Below are 19,467 nucleotides of genomic sequence, written 5' to 3' on the forward strand. Positions count from 1 at the left end.
CATGTACAACTTATATCATATTACCTGCCATATTGGGAAGAGGGGAGAGTTGGGAGGCAGGGAGAGAAGGTACTTTGCAAAATATCAGAAAACTATTATTGAAAGTTGTATCAACATGTAAAAGAAATTTAAAGAATAACTGGAGTTCATAGTTAGGATAAAGAATAGGTTGGAGAAAGTGTCTCACAAGGTATAGGTAAGGAAGAAAGTAGACAGTTCAGTCTTCTCTATTGTAGTGATGGAACATTTGAGGGTAATAACAAGATCACGGATTTCATTATATCTACATGTAGCTGATACAAAATGAGGATAAAAGTCACATCATCAGTGAAGGATAACAAAATAGTAAGCCAGGACATTAGTTTAATACAAGTATATAAAGTGAGGTCCACAATTATAAGAGTAGATTTGGGAAGAAAGGAAAACTGTGAAACAAGTAATTAATTTTAGGGGAAAGAGAGAGGGATTGGGAGTTTGTAGACATATAGCTCAAAGATTGATCTAACATGCACAAGATTCTGTAATGAAGACCAGGAAGGTTTTTTTTACCCCAAACCTAAGAAGAAGATTGAGTGAGGAGTCAAAGGTCCTTCTCCCAGGTAATGTCCTGAAAGGTAAAGAGATCTAATGTTTGATAATCCATACCTGATGTGGGCCCAAGAATAGGCAGGTTATGGGTTCATTGAATGAAAAATCAATAATTAATTTGAAACTAAATAATCTAATACTTCTAAACTGGTGGATCAAAAAACAAATCATAGAAACAATTACTGATTTCAATGAAGAGAATGACAATGAAGAGGCAACATATCAAAATCTAGGGATACAGCCAAAGCAGTACCCAAAGGAAAATTTATGTCCCTCAGTGTCTAAACAAATAGAGAATTGGCCTTGCAACTTAAAAATTTAGAAAAAGAAAAAATTAGAAATGCTCAGATAAAAACGTTTTTGGAAACCCTGAAAATTAAAGGAGAAATTAATAAAATTGTAAGAACAATTGAAATAAAAAATAAGACTAAGAGCTGGTAATTTTAAAAAACAAATAAAATTCATAAAGTACTGGCAAATCTAATTTAAAAAAGAAAGAAGATAATCAAATTAACTGTATCAAAAATGAAATGGGCAATCTTGACTCTAATGAAGAGGAAATTAAGACAATTATTAAGAGCTATTTTGCCCAAATATACTGCAATAAATATGACAATCTAGGTGAAATGAGTGAATATTTAAAAACATAAAATGTCTAGATTAACAAAAAGGAAATAGAATAATTAAATAATCCCATTTCAGAAAAAAGAAATTCAACTAGCTATCAAAGTACTCCCTAAGGAAAAAAAAACCCAGGGCCTGATTGATTCACAAGTGACTCTATTAAACATTTAAAGAACAACTAATCCCAATACTACATAAACTATTTGACAAAATAAGCAGAAAAGCAGTCTGACCAAATTCTTTTAATGACACAAATATGGTACTAATTTCCAAGCTAAGAAGACCAAGAACAGGAAAAAGAAAAAAAAAACAAAAACTACAGATCAATCTCCTCAATGAATCTAGATGCAAAAGCTTTTGAATTTAATATCATCAAATTTATTCATTTTTCTTTTTGTAATATTCTCTATCAATTGCATGGCCTTAAATTCCTTCCTTTTCCATATATATGAGAGGTATACTATTCTATGGTCACCTAATTTATTTATGATTTCACTCTTTATATTTAAGTCATTTACCCATTTTGAATTTATCTTGTTATAGAGTTTAAGATGTTGATCTAAACCTAATTTTTCTAATACTGTTTTGGTATTATCCCAGCAGTTTTTGTCAAATACTAAGTTCTTGTTCCAAAAGTTCAGACCTTTGGGTTCATCAAATACTATCTTGCTGAGGTCATTTACCCCTAGTCTATTCCACTGATACACTCTTTTATCTCTTAGCCAGTACCATATTGTTTTAATGTTCACTGCTTTATAGTAAAGTTTAAGATATGGTACTGCTATGTCTACAACCTTCACTTTTTTATTAGTTCCCTTGATATTCTTGATATTTGGTTCTTCCAGATGAACTTTGTCATAATTTTTTTCTAATTCTATAAAAAAATTTATATGTTTGATATATATGGCACTGAATAACTAAATTAATTAAAGTAGGATTGTCATTTTTATTATATTAGTTCATCCATCAAATGAACAATTTTTTCCAATTGTTTAGATATAGTTTTATTTGCTTAAAAAGGGATTTGTAGTTGTGTTCATGTAATTCCTGAGTTTGTCTTGGTAAATGGATTTCCAAATATTTTACATTTTCTAGAGTGATTTTAAATGGACTTTCCCTTTCATACTCTTGCTCTTGATTTTTTTTGGAACTATATAGAAATAATGATTTATGTGGCTTTAGTTTGTATCCTATAAATTTGATGAAATTATTAATTATTTCTAATAACTTTTTAGGTGATTATCTGGTATTCTTTAAATATACCATCATATCCTCTTCAAAGAGTGATAGTTTAATTTCTTCATTATCTACTTTAATTCCATTAATTTCTTTTTCTTCTCTAATTGTTACCACTAGCATTTCTAACACAATATTAAGTTATAGTGTTGATAATGAGCATCTTTACTTCATGCCTGATCTTATTGGGAAGGCTTCTAACTTAGCCCTATTGCAAATGATATTTGCTGATAGTTTTAAACAAATACTGTTTATTATTATGGGGAAAGGCCCCTTTATCTCTATACTTTCTAGTGTTCTTAATAGAAATGGGTGTTGTATTTTGTCAAAGACTTTTTCTGCATCTATTGAGATAATCATGTGATTTCTGTTATTTTAGTTATTGATATGAGCAATTATATAGGTGGTTATTCCAGTGTTAAATTAGTCTTGAATTCCTGGTATAAACCCTACCTGGTCATAGTGAATAATTGTTCTGATGACTTGCTCTTGTCTATTTGTGAGTATATAATTTAAGATTCCCATTTTAGAGATGTGTATATTAAACCTTAGAGAGAATAAATGAGTCCCTATAGTTAGGAAGTGACAGATGTGGATTTTAAATCAGATTTTACGTTTAGCTAATTCTACAGTAACCCAACCATCTTTGGAAAAGAGCACTTAATATAAAGGGCCATGCATGCAACCTATTATTTTACCTGTAATTGTGAAACTGGGAGGGGAAATGGTATATTTTATATCTCCTTGTCTTCAAGGAATGTCTTAATTAGCAGAGAAAATATTCTGGAGGCCCAATCAAATCAGAGTCAGGAATCTAGAGATGGTTCTGACTATCCAATATATTCCTATACCAATGAAATTAGAATTGTGTAGATAGTGAAGCTCAGACTAAGAAAATTCAGTGAAGAGAACTGGCATTTAAAGAGAATAAAAGTAGGGTTCAGGTATAGGTTGGAATAAATAGTATCTGAGTTGTCCTACTTAATTCAGATATTCTGTGATTCTTTGCCTCACTTTTCCTTCTACTCTTTTCTAGGTTAAATCTCCCAAATAATTTTACTAACTTAATTTTCCTGTAAATTATCTACAGTTTTTGCACACTCTTACTAAAATGGAGTGCCAATAAATTACTCTAATACTTCAGAAGCATTCTGACCACAAATAAACAATCAGACCAGCAATCTACTCATCCTGGACATGAAGCTTTTCTTAATTAAGAATAATATCACATTTGTACCTTTATCTGGGCTCCTTTTTCTCCACAGGATTTTGAATCCTGGAGTTTCACTAAAAAAGGAGAATCCTTGCAAGCTTGAAATCAAGAAGTACCAGTTAGCCAAGAGTTTGACTCTTGAGAGGAAGGAGGAATGGAGCAAACTCCACCAGTAACCAATGTCAAATGTGTTTCTGGAATCCTGGAACATTCCCTTTTCTCCCATAATTTTGAACATTTGTTTATAAATTATATTATAATTTGACTACTTGATCATTGTAATTAAACCATTGTCAGGAAAAGTATAGCTCAGACTTTAAAATCTAGGCATTTTCCTCAGATTATAAAATATTTAGAGTCCTAAATTTTATAAATAAAATAAAATTTGCAATGGATTTCAATTACTTGCCCCCATTAAGGGCATGATCCTTGACAAACATAATTCAATAAAAAGGTAAACTTGTTTGTGAACAAATAGACATTCCCAAATGGTGACCATGCCAAATGTTATGAAAATTTAAGAAAATTATCAGAATTCAAAACCAACATTCTTTAGTTGCCTGTGTGTAATTCACCTTATTTAGATACACTGAAATACTAAGAGCTATAATCACAGTTAGATTTGGAAAAATGAACTATTTGCCAAAGATACAAAATATCCAAAATCATAAAAATAAGATTTTATGAAGAAAGAATAAAGAATATGTTACAAAATCTTAAGAACTCAAGGTCCAATTGTATAAAGCAAGTGTTTGATTCTAAAGGACACATTGAATATTGAATGTGTCTATGTGTTTTTAAAGCTGTTTGGAGCTGCAACATTTATTTTAGACATTAGTAAATTAACTATCTTACTTCATCTGAGTTAATTTGCACCCTACTTCAGGCTAGACTATGTGGACTCTGAGGCCTCTTCCAACTTGGAGTTTCTCTGATTCTCAGGAGTTATACAGGGATAATATCTAGTATAATGTAATGGAGAGGGAAAACAGACTGATGAAGGTTAAGTCAATAAACTCATTAGTAACAGTTTTCTCCTTCTGCTCTGTGGTTAACTGTGACCCTTTCCTGCATAAATTAATACATTATATGAATCTCTTCTAGTAGTTGTCTGATCTTTTCAATGATTAGATCAATTTTCTGGGGGAAATTGTATCCTCTGATTTTCAGTATAGGGAGAAAGGGAGAAAATTAAAACAGGGAACATAGCTATATATTTTAAGGCTTTTTCTACTTGGGTAAAATAAAATATATCCTGTGAGAAAGTGTTATTTAGAAAAGTTGTTTTAGACCCAGCTATGTTATATTTTGGGAAATTAATGTTGCAAATCACGACAGGAGGAGCACATGTTTGTAATGCCTGGCCAAAGGGTTATAACAAATTTCAACAACATGAGCACTGCCCCAACCATTTACTGGCAAAGTTTCTAGAATTCCAGTCAGCAGTTTGAGTGAATTGTGATGATAATTTCCCACAATGAAAAACAAACAATTTAATTAAGTCAGATAATATAGAATTTAAGAGAAAATCTATGTAAATGAAAAGATAGGGATGGTGTAGCCTTATATTTATATTTTAACAATATCACACAATGTTAGAGAAGGGAAGAAAAGAGATTCTCTAATAGCATTTAGAAAAAAAAATATAAACAAAGAACACGAAGTGGAGGGTGTGGGGAAACTCCTACAAATTAAATAAACCCAGACAAGACATATTAAAATAATGCTTATTTGGTGGTTGAAAATCAGTCAATTTGGGTATTCCAGTACCCCAAAAGATTTCTGTGATCACAAAGCTATCATGTGCTAGAAAGTAGGAGATAGGAAAAGCAATTAATGAAAGATGACATTAGTCTGTATGTTCTCAGGCTCTACAATGACTGGTCTTTGGAGAAATGGGCTGTCACCTTATGATTGACTGACTAATGAATTATCCCTTGACAGAAGATCCACCTTCTTTCATGATATATAAAAACAAATTGGGAAATTTCTTTGTTTTTTCCAAATACTTTATTCTCCTTCAGTTTCCAGATTTAATAGGAACAAGAATATCTAGGAGAATTTCTCTATCCTATCTATCCTTTCCAATAGAAATGAGTTCGCAGAAGAAGCAGATGGCAAACAGCTTCTTTCTGTCTTTAGTGTTACTGGTTCTTGTTTTTGATGCACATTAGGCAGAGTTATTGGGAATGATATTTTCCTTTCCATAATGCAGTAGCACCTAGGACCACAATGAGTCACCACAGCAGAACATAGCAGAGGAAGTCATGATTACACATAGAAAGAGAGATTCTGAAAGCAGACTTTCCTAGTTTGGGGTGTTACTTTGTGAATAATCCTGAGTTTGAGAGATTCCAGGCTAAAGTTCCTACGTATAAATTAATGAGCACTAGCCCTCATATGGTGCAAAGACTGTCTCAATAATATGCCATTTGTAGAAGAAAAAGGATCACCAATGCAGTCACTGCAACTGGAGGACTCAGCTCATATTATGGTGAAAGGGATAGTGGGGAGAGGACACCATATGTAAACTCCATCAACCTCTCATTCTATTTTTGTCAGTTGTTTAAATAAAGTGCAAGTCTAATGTGAAGAGTAATTATTTATTCAGTAGTCTGCGAAAACAAAAAAATTAGACTATTTCCATTGTCTTTTCTTTTATTTTTCCTCCTCACCAACTGCTTCTCAGGATGATGAAATCTTCACCCTTAGATCCAGCTCTCCTCATTGATGACCATATATTTGGATCAGTATTTTTACACCCTACCTTCTAGCTATATTAATCACAGTCACTAATTGTTCTCCAGAGCACTTATGCCAACTCAAAATTAATATTATTCATGTTATTATCTTTTTCATTAATTCTGGTAAAATATTTGCCAATTATATTTTAATCTGGACACATTTGACATCTTTGCCTTGGAGTATTTCTTATTTTGATATAATAAAAAATTACAGGTGAACTTAAGTTATATGTGTGTGTGTATTTATAACACTTTCATGGTCATCCTCATGAGAATATTATCTCTATGAGGAAGGTACTTTAAAAAAAACACTCCTTTGACATATGGGGAACTGGGACTATGGGAATTTATAGGATTTGTCCTTGATCAAATTGCAAATACATTTCAGATTTGAGATTTAGGTTAAGTGCTCTCAAGCACTATTTGTCAAATAGACAAAATTGCAAGAAATTTTTTATACAATCATGATATGACTACATAAAGCATCCTACAACACACATAATATTGAGAAATATTGCCATAAGTACAACCATAAGAACATTAGTACTATGAATCACTCATCATAAAATGTAGCCAAATGAAATAGTAAATATTTATTGCCATATTTTTGAATGACAAAATTAATCGTTTGGACTTCAACTACTGAATTTCATTAAATTTTAGAATTTTAATTCTCAAGCTGAAATAAGCATTACTTTTTTTCAGATAGGGCAGGTAGCACACACACTGGTTGAGTTGTCTCAGCTACCCTTTATAATGAATTGACCTCACTAAGAATCATTTCTTTTTTTACTAAGGTATTCACCACATTTGGAATACACCTACATATCAGGGTTAAAAGGTAAACAGCAAAGAAAGCAAAGTGAAATGATTATTAGAATAGTGAAAAAGTCACTTTATCACTCTTTATTATATCAGGAAGTCCCTAAACTGTGGAGACACGCACACACACACACACACACACACACACACACACACACACAAACACACAATGCATGACAATATTTCTTTGAAACTTCTAAGGCAGCTGCTATTCCACATAGGAAGACTTCAGTTCATCCTGAGAATTTATAGACAATAATTAAAATGTCCTCAATGCTTAACATCTTCATATCTTCATACTTTTTCATCCTTTTATTGACACTGTGATCCAAGCACACTGGTGCACTGTATTTTGAATATTCACATTGTCCAACTTTATTTTCCTCCTAATCAATTGTCTATGATTTAAGGAAGTGATTCTCAGAGTATGATCCTTGGAAGTTCAAAAGATTCTTTCACATAGTTCAAAAGGTAAAAGCTAACTTTATAATAATGCAAGGTTATTTACATTTTGGGTATCATAAAAATTGATAGTTTTAACCTACGTAAACAAAAGTCATAACTAACCACTAATTTTGGCTAACTATGGAATTAGCCATTTCTTATATTGGCACGTAGCATCTACAAAATCACAGTAGTAGAAAAATTGGTAACAGGGTTTTCTATTCCTGCATCTTCATTATTTTGGACACAAGGAAACCGGATGATAGAATCAAAAAACTGTACATAATATTTTTGTAGTTCTTCCATCAGAAGAATTTACTATTAAAGAGGGAAAAGCAACAGAATGGCAACATAATAAAATTATTTTTATTCCTAGGCCTGAAATTCATAAATGGACCTATTGTTGATTTCACTAGACAAAACTTCATTAACTCTATTTCACTTTCAATAATCATAAGAAAAATACTTTTAACAATGAAATTCATAAAAGTAAATGTCACATTATTCACAAAATAACAGAGTTGAGCTTATGACATAACTGATGAAAATTTTCTTGCTTAAAGGAGAAATAGCATGATGAGTGTAACAGGGAAAAAGGGGTTTTGGGGGGTTCAATATATTAAAAGATGGTCACCAGAAGATTGAACTATTATCAATCCTCAATAAAAATTATCTCAATTCAAAATTGAGTTTTATGGAAGTTTATTTACAATTAAGAAGAGAGAGAGGAAATAAGGAAATAAGAATCTAACCCAGTAGGTAATTTACTATGATCCTCTAATTAATCCAGGTAGATCTAAATAACCCTCAGTCAAGAGTCAGAGGGCCAGAGATATGGAGGTGAATGAAGCAAAATTTCATTCACAGAGTTTATTAAAAGAAGTTTCTTGGGGCAGCTGGGTTGCTCAGTGGTTTGAAAGTCAGACTTAGAGACAGGATGTCATAGGTTCAAATCCGGCCTCAGACACTTCCCAGTTGTGTGACCCTAGGCAAGTCACTTGACCCCCATTGCCCACCCTTACTACTCTTCCACCAAGGAGCCAATACACAGAAGTTAAGGGTTTTTTTTTAAAGAAGTTTCTTAAGAGAAGTTCAGGAAGATTCAGTCTTTAAACTCACTGCATGGAATTCAAAAGAAGATATTTAAAGTAGTCTCACCAAGGTCTCTGTGTTCCAGCTAACACTCTTCCACAGACAAGAAGAGCTCCTTCATCATCTGCCCTCTTCACTAGAAGCTCCCAACTGACTGAGGACCTTCTCCTTTTTGAAGGGGGTCACTTATGTGTCACTTCCTGTGCCTCCCTCCTAATTTGCATGTCCAATCACATTAGATGCTTCTCATAGAATGCCTAGGGGATGATCAGTTGATACTGATTCATCATTCACTCTAGCACACATGGGTTAGGACCTCCAAGAATTGGAGGTGCTCTCACCATTGGTGATGAAATCTAAAGATGGTCAGTATAGATTTAATCTAATTATTACATAAGGAAGGTGAATTAAAAGCTTCCTCTATTATTTTTATAAACTTGTCTTCCTACCCTTCACAAGAAGCTACTTTCACATGGATTGCTGAAGCATTTAGAGATTCAAAAGCAGGCTTTCCTATAAAGAGACAATGGCATTTTCTGTTGAATGGTAAATTATAAACTTAACAGTTGTTTTAAGAAATTTTACTTAGGTACAATCTTAGAGCAAATAAAAAATAACAATCCCAAGGAAGAATTTAAAGGTAACCTAGATTGCTAGGGGCTTGTGAATCCAAGATTTAGGAAAAGTGCTAAAGTCTGATGTCTCTTGGGTAGTCCTTTCTGGAATCAGGCTGGAGGGCTATCTTTCTCCTCAGTGGCCTAAAGTAGAAAGAAGCTTAGCTCAGTAATATAATCTCTTACCTATAACATCAAAAACATTAGAACAATTATCAATGACATCAAATTAAAAATGTAAGTCTACTCTTTTAGTATTTTGTTCTCTTTTAAAATATGATCAAACTAGCTATTTAGAATGAACAGTAAATAAATGTATAATGCATATGAATACATTTAAATATTTTTTCAAATGAACTTCATAGGTTCCAAAATGATCAGCAGTGAAACAAATCACCATATGAATAATTTTATAGCATTTTATAATTAACTTGCTTTTAATTAGTCACTCTTTCTAAGTATGATTTGAAGCTAGAAAACCAGTGTTTTTATTATTACTCTCTATACTTCCTTCAGCAAATAAGTCTCTTTTTAGTTATGTAGTTTGTACAAAATGAAGATTATGTGAACACATTCTTCACTTAGTTCTATAAAATCAAAATAATTTATGAAAAAGTTTGTATTTAGAAGGACAATTTGAAAGCCAGATTGTAAGAAGCTCAGTGATATAACTCATTATGAAAATTAAAGCTGATTTTTCCCCTTTTCAGCAGCTCAAAAAAAGAATATTAACCTGAGATACTTTCCAGGTAGCTTAGACAAGACAGAAAAAATAGAAAATTTTAAATTTTATATATTAAGAAAGCTTTTATGAAAGTCAAGATTTAGAAATCTGCATTAAAAGATCATCACAGAATCAAAAAGTTCATCATTATTTTCTAATGCCATAAATGTCTGTAGTTGGGAGAAGAAAAATCCATCTTTTTAATCTGTCTTTCTTTTTATTCTCAATTAGCCAGAACTAAGAATACAGAAATAAGGCTACATCTTTTGAAGACTTTCAAGCTTTCAATTTAAAAATGATCCTTCTTTTCCCCCTTGGCTTTTCAGATGCCAGGAGAAAGGAATTCTGTGCAGATGACCAAGGCATAAAATACCAACACTATTAATATCTATTCTGCATAGCTCTTTGAGGTTAACTTAAAGCTAAAGATTTTAAACTCCTATTTTAGAGGACTAGGAGACTATTTTTCCATGGTTTTGAATTCCATTTAAGGAGGCCAGCATGTGTTTACTACCTTTATTACCCATTTAGGAATACCCATATAGCCTGATTCAGAGTCTTAGTTTGTTGAATGTGATGTAAAAATATTTTCCCCAGATGCTCATACAGAGGCTGACAGAGTTTGACATAGAAGCTAAACCTAGTAGCCACATAATTGGAATTCAGGGGGAGCAAAACTTCACTGGTTTTGACATTGGTATTTACCTCTAGAAAGAATGGATAATAGAATCACTGGCCACAAAGATCCATTAAGATGCAATTCTTATCGACTTGATCTAATTCTTCAATGATATTATACAGGTCTTATATCAGAAGAAACCCAAAATCACTTTTTAAAAAAGTCATTATTTAGTAAATTTATATAAGCAGAGAAATTGTCCTTGATTAAATGGGAGGAAAGAGGGTCAGAGTATTCTGAACACTGTTCCAGTTCTACATAGCATAGATTTATATTTTTATAAATTTAAAGGGCTAATGGATTGAGCAATGATGGAAAAAAGGTAAAAATGTAATTATATTTTTGTTTATTTATATTCTCAAACTGTGATAGCTATCTTACACTCTAAAACATTTTGATTTCCAAGTTAAGATGGCTGCAGAGTTGAAGCAGTATGCTTTTACTCTCCTCACCGATCCATATAGCATACTTCCAAAGGACAAAAAACTAAATCCAGATGAAAGAAGTGACCCCACAATAGGATGCAGTATTGAACATACATGGGATTTGGGCACTTCCACACTATAAGGGGACCGGGGGAGGGAAATAGCTCCCATCAAAACGTGAACTGATCAACCCTCCCCTGCCCCACCCACATTAAGGCAGTCAGAGGCTGCACACCAGAGTTAGAGCTAGTGGGGGCACAAAATCTAGCTCCTTGTCAACTAACTGGCATCACTAGGAGCTTGCCTCTGAGAGCAGAAAGAACTGAGACCCCAGGAGGCTGGAGAGTGCAGTCCTTGGACATGGGAGTGGGGCTGAGTGGGGCTGCAGACAGTAGAGACAGTAGAAGTCAGGAGATTTGCAAAGTAGCTTCAGGCAAAAATTGCTCCTTAGCTCCATACAAATAGAGTCAGCTTTCCTTACTCAGACTTCTGGCTGAGAAAACATAATGATGCCAAGCAAGGCCCAAGAAATAAACAACAAGAAGACCAAGAAAAAAGCTCTAACACTTGATAACTTCTGCACAGAAAAAAAACAAGAAAACATAAGAGGACAAACAATTAAAGACATACATTCTAAAACATTTTGCCTCGTAAGTTTTTTTTTAATTTTATAAGAATGTGCTTGTCATACATGTGATTTTAATTGACAATGTTTCTCTAAGATGGAATTTGTCTTATTCTCCCTCTTCATTATGTTACAGGAGGTCCTTGATCTGAGAAGTAATCTCACAAAGAGCATGATCACTTGTGAACAGGTAGCATTTTACTCTTTTATTGAAAAAATAAGAACAACAAAGTAATTTATCTGAAAATATCTACTGCATAACTCTATACCCAATACTTTTACTATATATGGGCTATCACCAGACACTGCATTCTGGATCAAAGAGTTCTAAGAATGGAACAGTTAATTTTGTTTAATGATACTCTGGCCAAGTCTTTGGTAGCTGGTAAAGGCATGCAGGAAATAGAATAGTATTATTGAGTAATGTTTGGATCTGGTCATCTAATATGGCACATTATTAAATGAAGATTCTAGAATGCTTGAACTGGATCTTAGCTCTTCCTTCAAGTATAGCAAAAGGACATAGACTCAGAATTACATTGAGATTGATGAGTATTACTTTCAATTTGGTATCAGGCTAATTTTGAAGACCACTACCCAGCTTCTTTTGAGGCTAGTTCATTACTCCTGGAAAAGGGAAAGTAGATAGAATATTGGGCCCTAACAAAGAGAAGACTATTAACAGTATTCCACACTACCACATAAAGTGTTATAATATATGATTTGTTCTAAGTCTTGAATTTTGTCTGGGGCACAGAACAGATTCAGTTGTCTACTGTAGATGGTCACACCCATATACAGAATCAACTCTTGCTGTCCTCTGAGTGTTTCTTGAAGAGGAATTAAATAGAGAGAGGAGCTATACTTAAAACAACATACAAGACAGATAATTGCAAATTTTATTGTTTCATATAAGAAAAAATAAAGCTCAGGGAGGGGCCATTTTGACATAGTTTTAAATAGAGGCTATCAAATAATGCTATGCTCCATGCACTAGGCAATCCCTGGTCAATCCATTAATTTCAGCTAAAAAGGAACAGATTCAAAGTTTAGGACAATGGTTCTCAAATGTTGTGTGTGTGTGTGTATGTGGTGAAGATCAGGGACATGGAGTAGAATTATTGCTGGCCATGAGAAAATGTGGTACATGAAAGGAGTAGGACTGAATCCACATATGCAAATAAAATGCAAGTACATGTACCATAGAATTTGCAGTGTATATTATAAAACTTGAGGCATATTTTTTTCTGTGTACCCTGATAAGAATCTCTGTTTTAAGCAAAATTAAAGAACCAAAATAGTCTACAGAAAAATTTTTAGTCTATAGAACCACAATAGTCTACAGACAATCTTCTGAGCACAAACTGACTTTTTTCTTGTTAGATCTTTAAATCAGTCAGGGTGTAGGTATGCCTAGTATGGTTTAAAACCCAGAGCCCATATGTCAACTGGTATATATACTTAATGCAAGAGAGTCAATCACACAGAAACACTCCCTTAAAAGGGAAATGATGTATTGAATATTTCTTTTCAGAGGAGACAAGAAAAGTTTCATCTTTTAGATCTCATTCCAAAAGTTCAGGTTTTTTTTCCCTTTCCTCTATTCTGTGATGTAATATTTTGTTCCATATATGATGAAAATAAAGGTGGCTAAGATCACTCTGTTGCTTTAAGTCAATTGAAATTTCATTATGTCTGGGTGTATCCCAGGAATCTGGAGGCATGTGCAAATTCTCCTATGTCAAGATGTTTTTTGAAGACACTTCAAGGAATTTAATTTCTTATTTTACTCACAATATTATTTTCATTATCATACACACTTTATAAATTAATAGTTAGGATAATTCTTTATTATTAATTATAATATGATTAGAACATATTATTATAATACTGAGTATCTAATACAATTACATGCAAAGGATATAAATCTTGAAAAAATTCATAAAGCAATGAAACAACTATTTAAAACTGCTTAATTAAGTTAGCTTTTATAACATTTCTGTGACAACTACAAAAATAGTTGTCATTCCTGTTAAATGTACTCTAATGAAAACAAAACATAAGCCAATCATAGAGGAAGAAAATAAATTTTGGTTTAATGGATTCATTTATTTCTATAGAAACAATAAATTGTTCATGATGAGAAATACTAAAGATCATTAAAAGAGAATTTTTTACAACTGAATTATCAATTCACAGATTTTTTAACTTGGGATCAGTGAATATGAGATTTCAGAGGGTTCATTAATAGTTTTTTAAAAGTAAATATTTTGATAACTGTTTTTCTAAATAATTGATTTTCTTTGCAATAATAAGCATTGTATTTTATACATTCAAAAACATTTTTTTCCAGAGTAAGGGACTCTTGGCTTCAACAGATTGCCAAAAGGGATCCTGGTTTGGATAAAATTAAAATAACCCATTTATTTATTAACAACAAGGCAATTAAATTCAAATAAATATTGAAATGGTAACAAAAACCTCAATTATTTATTTCCAACAATAACTGGAAAAAAGGCATCTAAAAAAACATCCTGGAAAATTTGACATGTCCCTGGATAACTGATAATTTGTGGCTGGGAGGAATCACAGATGCTAGCAACTAGGTAGCATATGATCAGAAATAATTACCAACATGTTTCTCTCATATGATGCCTCTCATTAAATTGCAATTTGTCAGATTGCAGTGTGCCTAATGGGCTCAAATCATGCTACATTATGGAAGGTTTTATCAGATTCACTGCAGTCTTTTCAATGATTGCAAGATCAATACTTTTTTCAAATTATCTCTGTGAAAATGGAGCAAGGGTCCAACAAGGAGAGAAAGAATATCTTATAGCCCTATCCTGTATATCAAAATGGATATTATTAACTATGATTATATGTATATGTATACACACATATACATTTGCACATATATTTATAATATGATGTGGGAAATATGAGTGTGTATGGGTGTGTATTTACGTATGTATATGTATAAATGTAGGTATGTATTTACATATGTATGAGTGTATGAATCTATGAGTATTAGTGTGTGTGTATATATATATATGTATATGCTATACACACATACATAATCTTTTTGTGAAACAAATGACTTTGCTATCAATGTAAAAAAGGCAGGAATTTAGATTGAGTTTTCTTATTTTCTTTATTGATCAGATAGTAGTAACCTTTCAATAGGAAAATGATTCTTTTATTTTACTTTTTGTTACCATTTATTTTTATTTTATGCATAATATAATATATAAAACACAATAACACATATAATTTATTTTATGTAACAAATTATAATAAATGTAATTACCCAAAATAAACAAATTCTCACATTAGTTATATTAAAAAAATCTTTGCTTCTTACTATATTATCCTCCCTACCACCAAATCCTTTCTCCAAGAAAGCAAGTAATATGATATTTGCTGTACATATTTATCATATAATATATATTTCCCTATTTGCCATTTGTAAAACAAGCATATATATCATTTACACTAGAGAAAAATTCAAGTAGGAAGTAAAGTGAAGGATGATATGTTCCAATCTGCATTCAGACTCCACCTATTCCTTCTATGGAAGTGAATATTTTCTTTTTGGCATGAATCCATTGGGGTTATCCTGGAATCTTGCCTATGTAATATTTAAATTAATGCCCAATAATTCCAAGTATTATATTTAATAGTTTTAATAATAACTTGAAGTAGAAGAAATAAAAGAACAAAAGTATAAAGCCTAATTATCTAACAAAAATAAGACCATGTGAGTAAATTCTCCTGCCTGGCTGCCACCCAACTTCTACAACCACCTTCCTGGAAACAGGGAGAGAGGGGTGGAGTTACATCAAAATATATCCTTCCTATGTTAGCACATAGCTTACACATGTAATGTAAGGACTCAAATGAGATGCTGGGAAAGAGTGTTCTGGGGAGCAGATTCTAATTACATAATCCCCTTGTGATTCCACTGGGAAATAAGTACATATAAATCTCCCAGATTTATATGTCTAGTTTCCCCATCATTACACATAATGAACTTATATCTCTAAAGATCTTTAACAAGAGGCATGTACAATATTGCAGTTTCTAAGGGGAAATTACAATGATTTGAAGATAAGGGGAAAATAAAAGAGAAAAAGAACAAAACCAATGATTGCTAGGTGCATTGACAAAAATCCAATTGGGGGTAATCCCCTTTGGCATAAAAGTTTACATTCAAAATAAAAGCATTCAACCCTCCAAAGTTTAATTCACTACATCCCAAAGTTTATTCAGTATCTTTTGGTGCTGTGTGTGTTTTCTGCAGGCTTTTTTATGGTGCCTTCTCCAAACAGTTCACTTTCTTGATTTGGGGAGGAAGCAAGTTTCTTATGCTAAAATTACTCTAAAACAAGAAAAATATTTATAAATTTAGAATTTTATGACAACAACACAATACCCCTGAGGATGGTGGTGACCAAACATGGATTACCCCAAGATACATGACTAAGTTATGAGGTATATGAACCAATTGTCAAAAGAAAATAAAAATCATAAAAAAGGAGAACAAAGTAACTTCTGGATGAAATATAAAATATCAAAGTCTCATGTGTAAACATTCTAAGTAAGAAAGAATAAGCCCATAGAAGGCCCTGTAATCAGAGCCCAATAAAAGTGATTTATATCCCACAAGCCTGTAGTAGCAATTATGTACTTATCCAATCCTAATTTAATAGATAGAGATTTCAGCTAAGTCATTTTACAACCCATGGTTTGTTCCTCTTTTTAATACTCTTCTAAGGACTTTCATCTTTCAAAGAGATATGACCCTAATGAACCTGTGCAATCTTCTTCCATGCTTTAGATATTCTATATAAGTGAGTTTCAGAAGAGACAAATCATATACTCAGACTAGAAAAAATTCATTAGCACTCATCACTATTCAACTCTTCTTTGGAATGATAAATGTTTATGTTTGCTTTGTAGAGCTTACATCTTCTAAATTAGTCATCATAGAAGTATTGATGTATTCTCTTATAGTCTGATAACAAGGATCAAGGTGGGAAGGAGTTCACCTTTGACTTTTGACTGAAGGATCAAGGCCAATGGCAGATATAGACTAAGTAAGGATTCAGAAGAAGGACATATGACTCAGATGAGAAATAACATAGGGAAATATCAATATTTATGTGAACTATCTAATATTTCATTCATGGACATTTATTTCATTGAAATTATTAATCTTTGGTAATAAATGGGAACATATTGGCTGGGTGCTAAGACAGTCGTCTGTTTGTTTACCATATGTAATTGGTGCTAGCAGATAGCATAACTCAGAGCATTAGCAAATGAGGTTCAGGACTAAATGTGGAATCAATTTCTGAGCCAGAAGAGATGGGACATAGGGTTATTGATTAATATAGAATCTTATATATCCTTCAATAAATATCTTTGGTCATACAACTTTTCCTCATGTAGTCATTTCTTATACTTTTTGTCATTAGTTCTTTGGAATTTTATTGCTGAGAACAGTTAAAATATTCACAGTTGTTCATTGTAAAATATGGCTATAACTGCATACAATATTCTCATGATTTTGCTTACTTCATTGTGTTTCATTTTAAGTCTTTCCATGTTTTTCTGTGCTCTCCCTGCCTGTCATTTCTTCCAGCACAATGGTATTCCATTACAATTAGATACTCTACCTTTCTCAGCTATGCCTCAATTAATGGGTATTTCTTCACTTTCAAATTATTTGTCCACAGAAAAAGAGATGCTCTAAATATCTTTTATTTATAAGTCCTTCTCCTTTTTGTTTTTGTTTTTTATCTTTGTGACACAAACCTAGAAATGTTATTGTTGAGTCAAATGGTATATATTGTTTTATATGTATCTGGGCATAGGTGCAAATTGGTCTCCAGAGCATTTCACAAACACCCAATAGTGTATAAGAGTCCGTTTTCTGATACCACTTCCAAGTTTTGTAATTTCCTTTCCTGTCAATCAGTGTGGTGTGGTATCTCAGAGTTGTTTTAATTTACATTTAACAATTTAATTATTATTTTGATCCTTTTCCTATGACTATAAAGAGCTTAAATTATTTTGTCTTAGAACTGCCTGTTATTATCCTTTGGCAGTTTATCAATTAGGGAATGACTTATATTCTTAAATATTTGACTTATTTCTCTGCATCTTTGAGAAATGAGGAATTTGTTAGACTTTTTTCTAAAAACCTTCTTTCAACATTAATATTTCTGTGCATTATTCCCATCCTATTTTCATCCTTTTATTCTTTTATCTCTTCTTTCATTATGTCCATCCTTTAAAGTGTTTAGTTTTTGACTACCACAACCTCCAATTTTCCCTCTTTCTTATCAGTCACTCCTCTTATCTTGTTCTCCTATTTTACTGTAGGATAAAATATATTCCTATAACCACTTGATTGGTTATAGGAAGATACGTTCTTCCCTCTTTGAGCCCAATCTGAAGACATTAAGGTCCAAGTACTCCTCCTCCCATTCCCATTCCTATGTTATACTGTTAAAAATTTTTTATGCCTTTGTGTGAAATAATGTATACTATTCAATTTTTCTTTTCTCCTTCTCCCAATGCATTCCTTTTCTTAACAACTTAAATTTATTGTTTTTAGATATCACCCCATCATATTCAATTAATATCCTTGCCTTCTATCTGTATATTACTTCTAATGTTTGACCTAAGAGGTATTAAGAGTGATAAAATCATCTTCCAATGCAGACATGTAAAAAGTTTCATCTTGATGAATGTCTATTTATTTTTCTTTGCTGTTTATATTTTCGTGGTTCTCTTAAATCTTTTATTTGAATGTCAAATTTTCTATACAGTTCTGGTCTTTTCATCAGGAATGTCTTAAAGTCTTCTATTTAATGAAATAATAATTCCCCCTCCCCATAAAAAGTATGCTCAGTTTTGCTGGGTGATTCTTGGTTCAAGTAGTAACTCCTTTGCTAAGACCTTCTTATACTTTTATTCTAGAAGCTGAGAATCTTTCATTTTTCTAAATGGGGCTCCACAATAAGTGAATTGTTTCTTTTTGCTTGCTTGCAATTTTTTCCTTGCCCTGGGAGTTTTAGAATTTGTCTATCATATTCCTGGGAGTTATTGTTTTGGGATGTCTTTCAGGAGGTGATTGGTGAATTCTTTCAATTTCTATTTTATCCTTTAGTTCTAGAATATCAGAGAGATTTCCTTAATAATTTCTGGAAAGATGATATCTCTTTTTTTATAATGACATTCAGTTAGTCAAACAATTCTTGAACTATTTCTCCTATATTTATATTCCTGGTCAGTTATTTTTCCAATGAGATATAATTGATACTTTCTTCTATTTTTTCATTCTTTTGACTTTGAATTTTTTTAATGTCTTAATGAGTCTTTAGCGTCCATTTGCCTAATTCTAATTGTTAAGGCACAATCTTTTAGAGTTAGCTTTTGAATTATCTTTTCCATTTGGGCAATTCTACTTTTTAAAGAGTTCTTTTCCATATTGAATTTTGAGCTCCTTTTCCATGTGGTCAATTTAGCTCCTCTTAATTTTTTTCCCTTGAGAAAAATTGATGTTTTTCTTGGAGGCTTTGGATCCAGCAGTATTGACTTTTTATCTTCTGAATTTATGTTTTTTG

Source organism: Gracilinanus agilis, chromosome 2 (assembly GCF_016433145.1).
Source record: "Gracilinanus agilis isolate LMUSP501 chromosome 2, AgileGrace, whole genome shotgun sequence".
Lineage (NCBI taxonomy): Eukaryota > Metazoa > Chordata > Mammalia > Didelphimorphia > Didelphidae > Gracilinanus > Gracilinanus agilis.